Below are 10,927 nucleotides of genomic sequence, written 5' to 3'. Positions count from 1 at the left end.
AGAGGTCGGAGGCGACTCCGGCGATCACTTCCAGGAGGCACGCGGGGCACGCCGGGAGTTGTAGTCCACGCAGGGGGGTACGCGCATGCATGAGGGTGCCGGGCCCGAAGCGCGCACACCGGGGCGCCAGCGGCCCCTCGCGCCGAAAGCTGACTGGCAGGGGACTGCTGCGTCCCAGCCTCCAGCCGCCTGCAAGGTCTCAGACGAAGGTGGCTGGGAAGGTGCCCGTTCCGCACCCCGAGACTGGGGCTGCGCCTCCGCCCGAGTGCTTGCCTCTGCCTCGCGCTGCCTCTGCCCCCGTCCCGGGCCCTCCCCAAGTCGCAGCCTGGCCTCGGCCCCCTCCAGCCCAGGTTCCTCTTGGCCATCCGGGCGTCCGGAGGCCTCCCACCCCACCCGCTGCTGGAGCCGTCGGGGCGCCCCGGAACGTGGCGGGGACTGTCACCTGATGACTTTAGGCTCGTGCCTACAGCGCGCCAAGGAGGCAGAGGCCCGTGTGTTTCCACCCCTGCCCCCGTGCCTGGCACAGAGAACGTGACAGGAAAATTCTGATCCATTCAAATTGTGGATTTCCCCAAGACAGAAAGACTGTTTGCAAGTCCAGCTCCTAACGCAGCTGAGCACTCCCTAAATATTTGATGATGCTGAGCTATGATGCCAGTGGGACTAGAGTAACCTGCAGGCATAAAAAATCTTGGTTTCTGTCCCTTGGCAGCTATTCATCCATCCCAGGAGGGGCTACAGGCAGCTCCCGGTGATCAGTGGGAGGGGGCTTGGGCTCCCGGAGCCCTGTGGACATGGACAGCAGGAAGCTCCTGAAGGGGCACTGAGTAAGCTTGTCTTGCCAGGAAAAGCAGTGGAAAAACCGTGTGTGGTTAGGAGCCAGCTGACCTTGGACAGTGACATGATCACTCATGTTTTTCCACTTCCAGTGTAGGAGAAATACCGTGGTGAGACCTCCCTGTCCTAAAGCACACGCAGGGCTTGGCGAGGGCCCGGCCCAGAGGCAGTGCCTGTTGTGTGTTTTCTTAGATTCCGTGTTTGTCTATTTGGCATCCATTCACCATCCGGCCGGTTCTATTAACTACGTTTTCTTATTTTCTGTATCCTTGGTGCTCTGGCATTTGGGCTCAGGGTTAGCCAATTCTTAGAGATAGCAAAGGCCAGGCCGGGTGCGGTGGCTCACACCTGTAATCCCAGCACTTTGGGAGGCCGAGGTGGGTGGGTCACAACATCAGGAGATCCAGACCATGCTGGCTAATACAGTGAAACCCTGTCTCTACTAAATATGAAAAAAATCAGCCGGGCAAGGTGGCAGACAGGTGTAATCCCAGCTACTCAGGAGGCTGAGGGAGGAGAATCACTTGAACCCAGGAGGCAGAGGTTGCAGTGAGCCGAGATGGTGCCACTGCACTCCAGTCTGAGCCATAGAGCAAGACTCCATCTCAAAAAAAAAAAAAAAAAAAAAGAGATAGCTAAGGCCCGGACCAGAACATGCCTTTCATATACAAAACAGACAACCCGGGCGGGCGCGGTGGCTCACACCTGTAATCCCAGCACTTTGGGAGGCTGAGGTGGGTGGCTCACGAGGTCAGGAGATTGAGACCATCCTGGCTAACATGGTGAAACCCCATCTCTACTAAGAATACAAAAAATTAGCCGGGCGTGGTGGCGGGCGCCTGTATACTCGGGAGGCTGAGGCAAGAGAATGACGTGAACTCCGGGGAGGTGGAGCTTGCAGTGAGCCGAGATCATGCCACTGCCCTCCAGCCTGGGGGAATGAGCGAGACTCCGTCTCAAAAACAAACAAACGAACAAAAAAAAAGACAACCCCAAGTCTACAGCCCCAGCCACCTCCTTATCTAATTCTCGCCCTGCAAGCCAAGATTCTCCCTGCCCTAAATCACCCAGGGCCAGGTATCAGGTGACTAGAGACCACACTGCAGCCCAGAACCTGCTAGAATTACTTAAACTAGCCACTTTTAAACTCTTTCCCGGCCGGGCGCGGTGGCTCAAGCCTGTAATCCCAGCACTTTGGGAGGCCGAGGCGGGTGGATCACGAGGTCAGGAGATCGAGACTATCCTGGCTAACATGGTGAAACCCCGTCTCTACTAAAAATACAAAAAACTAGCCGGGCGTGGTGGCGGGCGCCTGTAGTCTCAGCTACTTGGGAGGCTGAGGCGGGAGAATGGCGTGAACCCGGGAGGCGGAGCTTGCAGTGAGCCGAGATCACATGCCACTGCACTCCAGCCTGGGCGACAGAGCGAGACTCCGTCTCAAAAAAAAATAAATAAAATAAAAAAAAAAAATAAATAAACTCTTTCCCTGCCCTGTCAGGCCTTTCCCATGGAAACCCCAAGAAAGTCTCAGACCTGGGCTCTCCCCTCGCTCCTGCTTCTGCCTCCTGACCAAACCTGGGGTTCCCTACAGGCCCTGCATGGCATGGGTGCCCTTTCTCTCAGGAAATGTGATCAATCTTGCAATGGCTTTGGCCTCTCCTCGTGGTCACTCAGCCGTACCTCGGTAAATTAAGCCCCAGGCACAGGACAGTGCCTAGCAAACAGCCATGCTGCTGGCTTAGATCTGTCTAGGTGTGTGCCCCAGAGGTGGCCGTCCCCCAAGCCAGCTTTGAATTTGTATCAAGGGAGAGTTAGACACGGTTTCTTGCCATTTCTTCCCCTGTGGTCCCGCCACCTAGTGAAAGGCAGGGAAACTAGCAGAGTCTGACCAGGAGATGTCCCTGGTACCCCTGGCCTCTGTCTCATGTGCCCTCTCTGGTGACTGGTCACAAGGCATGGGCTGCCAGGGCCAGTCAGGCTGTTGCGTGGTTCCGCTCCCAAGGCAAAGGTACTGTTTGGGGAGGAGTCACTCCCTGGGAACTGGCCCAGCACCCAGGAAGCCCACAGTCCAGGAAACAAGGCCCGGGCCCACATGGCTCAGGCCTTTGGGTCACAGTGGCTCCCCTGTGGGACCATCACAACCACCACCAAGCAGAGGTCCAGCCCCAAACCTCTAGCTGGTCCCTACCTCCCCATGTTGTGAAGAAGAGTGACTTGTGCGTGTGTGTGTGTGTGTGTGTTTGTTTGGTTTTTTTTTTTGAGACGGAATCCTGCTCTGTCACTCAGGCTGGAGTGCAGTGGCACAATCTCGGCTCACTGCAACCTCCGCCTCCCAGGTTCAAGCAATTATGCTGCCTCAGCCTCCCCGAGTAGCTGGGACTACAGGTGCCCGCCGCCAGGCCTGACAAGTTTTGTATTTTTGGTATACAGACAGGGTTTTGCCATGTTGCCCAGGCTGGTCTCGAACTCGTATTCACCCTCCTCGGCCTCCCAAAGTGCTGGGATTACAGGTGTGAGCTGCTGCGCCGGCCAAAGATGAGCCAAGATCCGGCCACTGCACTCCAGCCTGGGCGGCAGAGTGAGACTTTGTTAAAAAAAAAAAAAAAAACCGTGAGTGGATGGAAGGAATTCCTGGTGTGTTGGAGGGTTTGTTTGACCTTTGTGGACATGTGCAGAGGCCTGGCCCTGCACAAGACACACTAGGGGTCATGGAGATGGAGACAACAGGACCAAGGAGTCTCCCAGGGCTGCTCCTGCCTCCCAGCCCGCACTCGCCTCCTCAGGCCCACCGAGCCCCAGCCAGGATGCCTGCCTGTCTACAGGTACCCTCCCATCCCAACCCTGTCACTGACTCTTCCCCACACCACTTCCCCAGTGAAGCTCCCGGCCGTCCCCTGGATGAGCCAGGCCAACTTCTCCGTTCCCAGTGGCCCTGGTTTCTCCCCTGGGAAGCCACTAACACAGAGGCAGTAAAGCAGATGGTTCTGCAGTCGCCTGCTTGACAGCTGCCCTGAGCTTCAAAGTACCAAGAGGGCAAGGCTGTGGCTGCCCACGTAGCGAAGTCTCTGCCTTGCACAAGAAATGTGGTGTCAGTGGGCGCAGTGGCTCATACCTGTGATCCCAGCACTCTGGGAGGCCGAGGCGGAAGAATCACTCGGGCTCAGGAGTGCGAGATCAGCCTGGGAAATACAGCAAGACTCTGTCTCTATAAAAAATGTTAAAATTAGGCCAGGCGCGGTGGCTCACGCCTGTAATCCCAACACTTTGGGAAGCTGAAGTGGGCAGATCACCTGAGGTCAGGAGTTCAAGGCCAGCCTGGCCAACATGGTGAAACTCCGTCTCTACTAAAAATACAAAAATTGACCGGGCGCAGTGGCTCATGCCTGTAATCCCAGCACTTTGGGAGGCCGAGGCAGGCGAATCGCAAGGTCAGGAGTTCAAGACCAGCCTGGCCAACATGGCGAAACCCTGTCTCTACTAAAAATACAAAAAATTAGCTGGGCATAGTGGTGGGCGCCTGTAATCCCAGCTACTTGGGAGGCTGAGGCAGGAGAATCGCTTGAACCCGGGAGGCGGAGGTTGCAGTGAGCCGAGATCATGCCACTGCACTCCAGCCTGGGCAAAAATAAATAAATAAATAAATAAATAAATAAATAAGCCGGGCATGTTGGCATGCGCCTATAATCACAGCTACTCAGGAGGCTGAGGCAGGAGAACTTGAACCTGGGAGGTGGAGGTTGCAGTGAGCTGAGATCGCACCACTGTACTCTTTTTTATTCTCTCCGAAAAAATAAAAAAAAAAACTAGCTGAGTGTGGTGGCATAGGCCTGTGGTCCCAGCTACTGGGGAGGCTGAGGTGGGAGGAGTGCTTGAGCTTGGGGGAGCGGAGGTTGCAGTGAGCAGAAATCACGCCACTGCACTCCAGCCTGGGGTTGTTGCTGAATTGGGGGTTGGGAGTAGGTGGAGAGTTGGGTGGAGTCTTGGAGCCCTGGAGTTTGGGTTTCCCAGAGCCAGGCAAGGCCGTACTCCTAAGAGTGACCACGGTCGACTCTGCGGATTCGCTCTCTTACCTACACTCTGGTGCAGGATGTGGAAAATCAGGGAGGCTGTGCGTGTGGGGGAGTGGCGAGTATACAGGAAATCTCTGCACCTTCTGTTCAATTTTTCTGTGAATCTAAAACTGCTCCCCCTGCCCCCTCAAACACACGCAGCACAGGAAACACCACCCTCCACAGCTGCCCTCCTCCCTCCTCCTTCAAGCCAGACTAACCCCTGCAAAAATGTCAGCTCATGCCAAGCCCATTCTGAAGCTTTTATTGAACACTAGCTGGCTCTCAGCGCTTAAAGAGCTAAGCAGGTGCCTGCTGTTTTAAGTATTGATTGCCCTTTTCCCTGTAATCATAAAAGTAACTCCTGCTGATTGCAGAAAATGTATACACACAAACACACAACCAAAACTAGAACCACCCCTTACTCCTCACCCAGGGAAAAGCATGGTTTTGAGTTCTGGGGTGTGCCCTTCTGGTCTGACATGGCTGTTCTAGATAACGGAATGGGAGGCTAAACAAGGTTTGGTGGTGTTTTTTTTTTTTTTTTTTGAGACGGAGTCTCGCTCTGTCGCCCAGGCTGGAGTCCAGTGGCGCGATCTCGGCTCACTGCAAGCTCTGCCTCCTGGGTTCACGCCATTCTCCTGCCTCGGCCTCCCGAGTAGCTGGGACTACAGGTGCCCACCACCACGCCCAGCTAATTTTTTTGCATTTTTAGTAGAGACCAGGTTTCACAGTGTTAGCCAGGATGGTCTCAACCTCCTGACCTCGTGATCTGCCCACCTTGGCCTCCCAAAGGGCTGGGATTACAGGCGTGAGCCACTGTGCCTGGTCTTTTTTTTGAGACGGAATCTCACTTTGTCTTCCAGGCTGAAGTACAGTGGCACGATCTTGGCTCACTGCAACCTCCACCTCCCGGGTTCAAGTGATTCTCCTGCCTCAGCCTCCTGAATAGCTGGGATTACAGGCACCCGCCACCACGCCCGGCTAATATTGTATTTTTAGTAGAGATGGGGTTTCACCATGTTGCCCAGGCTGGTCTCAAACTCCTGACCTCAGGTGATCCACCCGCCTCAGCTTCCCAGAGCGGTAGGATTACAGGTGTGAGCCACTGTGCCCGGCGTGTTGCGTGTCTTAAATAGCATTAAATCCTCACAACCACCCTGTGATATGGGTACCATTGTGATCCCATTTTCCTGATGGGTAAATTGAGGAACAGAGAGCTTATATGGCTTGCCCAAGTCCTGCAGCTGCAAGAGACTTCAGTCAAGTTGTCTGAGCCAGCAGGCGTAGGAAGCCAACGCACATACTCACACATACACACTCCACACACACACAGAACTGCACCATCTCCCTGTTCAAAGACAAGATGGGGAAACATAACCGCCAGGCCCTTGGAATTTAAGAAGGTCCCATAGCCAGTGGTTTGAAGCTGAGTTGCCCATAAAGGGTCCAGGACCAGGTATGTGTCTTAGGGGTGGGAGTCAAAGCCGCAGCTTCACACACAGCAGGAGGTTCTGGAACTGGCCCTCTGCAGACCACTGGAGACCGAGAGGAGCTGCCCTTTTGTGAAATTACAGAAACCAGTGCAGCACTCGAACTCTGGGTAAACGGAGTCATATCTAAGAATGTGGAACCAGGGGCCTGCGCTACACCTGGGCCACCCACATGGGACAGAAACTCCAAGCTAACAAACTGACATAAAAATGGTTCAGACCAGGCATGGTGGTGCACACCTGTAATCCCACCACTTTGGGAGGCTGAGGTGGGAGGATTGCTTGAGGCCAAGAGTTCAAGACCAGCCTGGGAAACATAGTGAGACTCTGTCTTTTTTTTTTTTTTTTTTTTTTTTTTTTGAGACAGAGTCTTGCTCTGTCGCCCAGGCTGGAGTGCAGTGGCTGGATCTCGGCTCACTGCAAGCTCCGCCTCCCGGGTTTACACCATTCTCCTGCCTCAGCCTCCCGAGTAGCTGGGACCACAGGCGCCCGCCACCTCGCCTGGCTAGTTTTTTTGTATTTTTTAGTAGAGACGGGGTTTCAGTGTGTTAGCCAGGATGGTCTCGACCTCCTGATCTCGTGATCTGCCCACCTCGGCCTCCCAAAGTGCTGGGATTACAGGTGTGAGCCACTGTGCCTGGCCAGTGAGACCCTGCCTTTACAAAAAAAACAAAACAAAACAAAAAACAAACAAAACCCCAGCTAGGTGTGGTGCTGGTGGCACATACTTATAGTCCTAGTTACTAGGGAGGCTGAGGTGGGAGGGTTGCCCAAGCCCAGGAGTTCAAGGCTGCAGTGAGCTGTGATGGCATCACTGCACTCCAACCTGGGTGACACAGACTCTGTCTTAAGAAAAGGAAAAAAAAAAAGGCCAGCCACAACTGGTGCACTCATGGGAACCCCTCACAGAGACAAATGCGAAACTCTGATATTCCAGGGCACCAACATGGCACGTGCAGGATGCTTTTAGAGGACAACGGCTGCTGAAGATGAACTCACACACAAAAATTACAAAGATGAGGAAATCTGCCCCCTTGCAGAACAGTTAACAGGTGTGACTAGTGATGAAGTCACATCTGACAAGATACAGATGATAACATTTGAAAAGGACCTAAAAATAAGTCTATCGGTCGGGCTCAGTGGCTCATGCCTGTAATCCCAGCACTTTGGGAGGCCGAGGCAGGTGGATCACTTGAGGTCAGGAGTTGGAGACCAGCCTGGCCAACATGGTGAAACCTCACCTCTTCTATAAAACCAAAAATTAATTGGGTGTCCTGGTGCATGTCTGTAATCCCAGCTACTCAGGGGGGTTAGGCTAGATAATCACTTGGACCCAGGAAGTGGAGATTGCAGTGAGTCGAGATCACACCACTGTACTCCAGCCTGGGCAACAAGAGTGAAACTCCGTCTCAAAAACTACAACAACAACAACAAAATATATATATAGTCTATTAAAGTGTTTGAAGACCTGACAGCTAAATGCAACACATAATCCTAGGATAGGAACAAATATGCTAGGAAAGAAAAGACATTCTCAAGTCATTTGACAAAACTGTAATACAGACAGTAGATTAGAGCAGCGGTTCCCAACCTTTTTGGCACCAGGGACATGGAAGACGATTTTTCCACGGACTGGGTAGGGGGTGGGGGGTGGTTCCGGGATGATTCAAGTGCATCACATTTATTGTGCACTTTATTTCGATTATGATTACATTGTCATATATAATGAAATAATGATAGAACTCACCTTGATGTAGAATCAGTGAGAGCTCTGAGCTTGTTTTCCTGCAACCGGATGGTTCCATCTGGGGGGTGATGGGAGACAGTGACAGATCATCAGGCATTAGATTCTCTTAAGGAGCATGCAACCTGGATCCCCTCCCATGCGCAGTTCACAACAGGGTTCACAGTCCCGTGAGAATCTAATGCTGCCGCTGAACCACACATGTATTTATAGGAGACAGAACTCAGGCAGTAATGTGAGTGAGTGATGGGGAGTAATGTGAGTGATGGGAAGTACTTAGACAGGCAAAGTTTCACTCTCTTGCCCGCCACTCACCTCCTGCTATGCGGACCGGGGTACAGGTCTATGGCATCCAAGGGGTTGGTGACCCTTGGATTAGAGTCTAACTTATTGTACCAGTGTTCAATTCACTGAATTTGCTAACTGTGCTGAGGTTATGTAAGAAAATATCCTTATTTTTAGGAAATGCACACAGTTATTTAGGGGTAAATCACCGTGATATATGCAATTTATTCTCAAATATTCAGAAAAAAATTAAGTATACGCATATGCATGTGTGCGTCTGTGTCTGTGTATGAACAGAGAGTACACAAATGCTAAAGCAAACAGTGCAAAATGTGAGCCGAGAAGGGGTCTGTGCAAGGGCTATGGGATGATGAGCTCCTGCCGCTGTCACAAAGTGCCAGGGGCCGAGTGGCTTCGGCAACAGAAATGTATTTCCTCCCAGTTCTGGAGGCTAGAAGTCCAACGTCAAGGTGCAGGGTTGGTTTTCACGGAAGATGGCTGCTCCTTTGCTCCCTCGCTGCCTCTTCCTGGGGTTGTCACTGTGTCCGTACAAACCTGGGGTCTCTTCCCTCTTCCACCCTTTTTTTTTGTTTGAGATGGAGTCTTACTCTGTCACTCAGGCTGGAGTGCAATGGCACGATCTCGGCTCACTGCAACCTCTGCCTCTCAGGTTCAAGTGATTCTTCTGCCTCAGCCTCCCGAGTAGCTAGGATTACAAGCACCCGCTACCACGCCTGGCTAATTTTTTTTTTTTTTTTTTTTGTATTTTTGTAGAGACAGGGTTTCACCATGTTGGCCAGGCTGGTCTTGAACTCCTGACCTCAGGTGATCCTCCCACCTCGGCCTCCCAAAGTGCTGGGATTACAGGCACAAGCCACTGTGCCTGGCCCCTTCCTCTTTTTTTTTTTGAGACAAAGTCTTGCTTTGTCACCCAGGCTGGAGTGCAGTGGCACAATCTCGGCTCACTGCAACCCCTGTCTCCTGGGTTTAAGTGATTCTCCTGCCTCAGCCTCCCGAGTAGCTGGGATTACAGGCATGTACCACCACACCTGGCTAATTTTTGAATTTTTTTTTTGAGACGGAGTCTCGCTCTGTTGCCCACGCTGGAGTGCAGTGGCACCATCTCGGCTCACTGCAAGCTCCACCTGCCAGGTTCACGCCATTCTCCTGCCTCAGCCTCCTGCGTAGCTGGGACTACAGGTGCCCGCCACCACGCCCGGCTAATTTTTTGTATTTTTAGTAGAGATGGGGTTTCACCGTGTTAGCCAGGATGGTCTCAATCTCCTGACCTTGTGATCCACCCACCCCGGCCTCCCAAAGTGCTGGGATTACAGGTGTGAGCCACCACGCCTGGCCCCCTCCAGGTTTAAGCAGTTCTCTGCCTCAGCCTCCAGAGTAGCTGGGAGTATAGGCTGGTGCCACCACACCTGGCTAATTTTTTATATTTTTAGTAGAGACGGGGTTTCACCATCTTGGCCAGGCTGGTCTTGAACTCCCGACCTCGTAATCCACCTGCCTTGGCCTCCCAAAGTGCTGGGATTACAGGCGTGAGCCACCATGCCTGGTCAAATTTTTGTATTTTTAGTAGAGACAGGGTTTCGCTATGCTGCCCAGGCTGGTCTCGAACTCTTGACCTCAGGTGATCTGCCTGCCTCAGCCTCCCAAAGTGTTGGGATTACAGGCGGGAGCCACCACGCTTGGCCTCTTCCTCTTCTTATAAGGACACCAGTCGTATTCGATTAGGATCCACCCTTATGAGCTCACTTAGCTTTTGTCACCTCTGCAGAGGCTCCGTCTCCAAATACAGTCACACTCCGAGGCACTGGGGGTTAGGACTACAACATACGAACCTGGCGGGGGACACAATTTAGCCCATGACACAGCAGGTTACACGGCTGTTCTTTCCACTATTCTTGCAACTTTTTCTATGAGTTTGAAAGAATTAATAGAAGCCATTTGAAGAGAAAGCAAAGCACAAAATATGTATTAAAGTTGTAGATTTTAATTTTATTTATTTATTTATGTTATGTTTTTAGAGACAGAATATTGCCCTGTCACCCAGGCTGGAATGTAGTAGCACAATCGTAGCTCACTGCTAACCTCAATTTCCTGGGCTCAAGTGATCCTCCCGCCTCAGCTTCCTGAGTATCTGAGACTACAGGTGGGTGCCACCACACCTGGCTCATTTTAAAATGTACTTTACAGACAGGGTCTATGTTGCCCAGGCTGGTCTTGAACTCCTGGCCCCAAGTAATCCTCCTGCCTCAGCCTCCTAAGTTGTTGGGATTACAAGTGTCAGCCACTGTGTCTGGCAAAAACTTTAGATTTTTTTAAAAACCAAATGAAAATTCTAATCATAGGCCGGGCGCGGTGGCTCAAGCCTGTAATCCCAGCACTTTGGGAGGCCGCGATGGGCGGATCACGAGGTCAGGAGATCGAGACCATCCTGGCTAACACAGTGAAACCCCGTCTCTACTAAAAAATACAAAAAAAAAAAAAAAAAAACTAGCCGGGCGAGG

This window comes from Macaca fascicularis, chromosome 15 (assembly GCF_037993035.2).
Source record: "Macaca fascicularis isolate 582-1 chromosome 15, T2T-MFA8v1.1".
Classification (NCBI taxonomy): domain Eukaryota; kingdom Metazoa; phylum Chordata; class Mammalia; order Primates; family Cercopithecidae; genus Macaca; species Macaca fascicularis.
The sequence above is the reverse complement of the archived record's forward strand: the minus strand, read 5'-3'. Positions refer to the sequence as shown.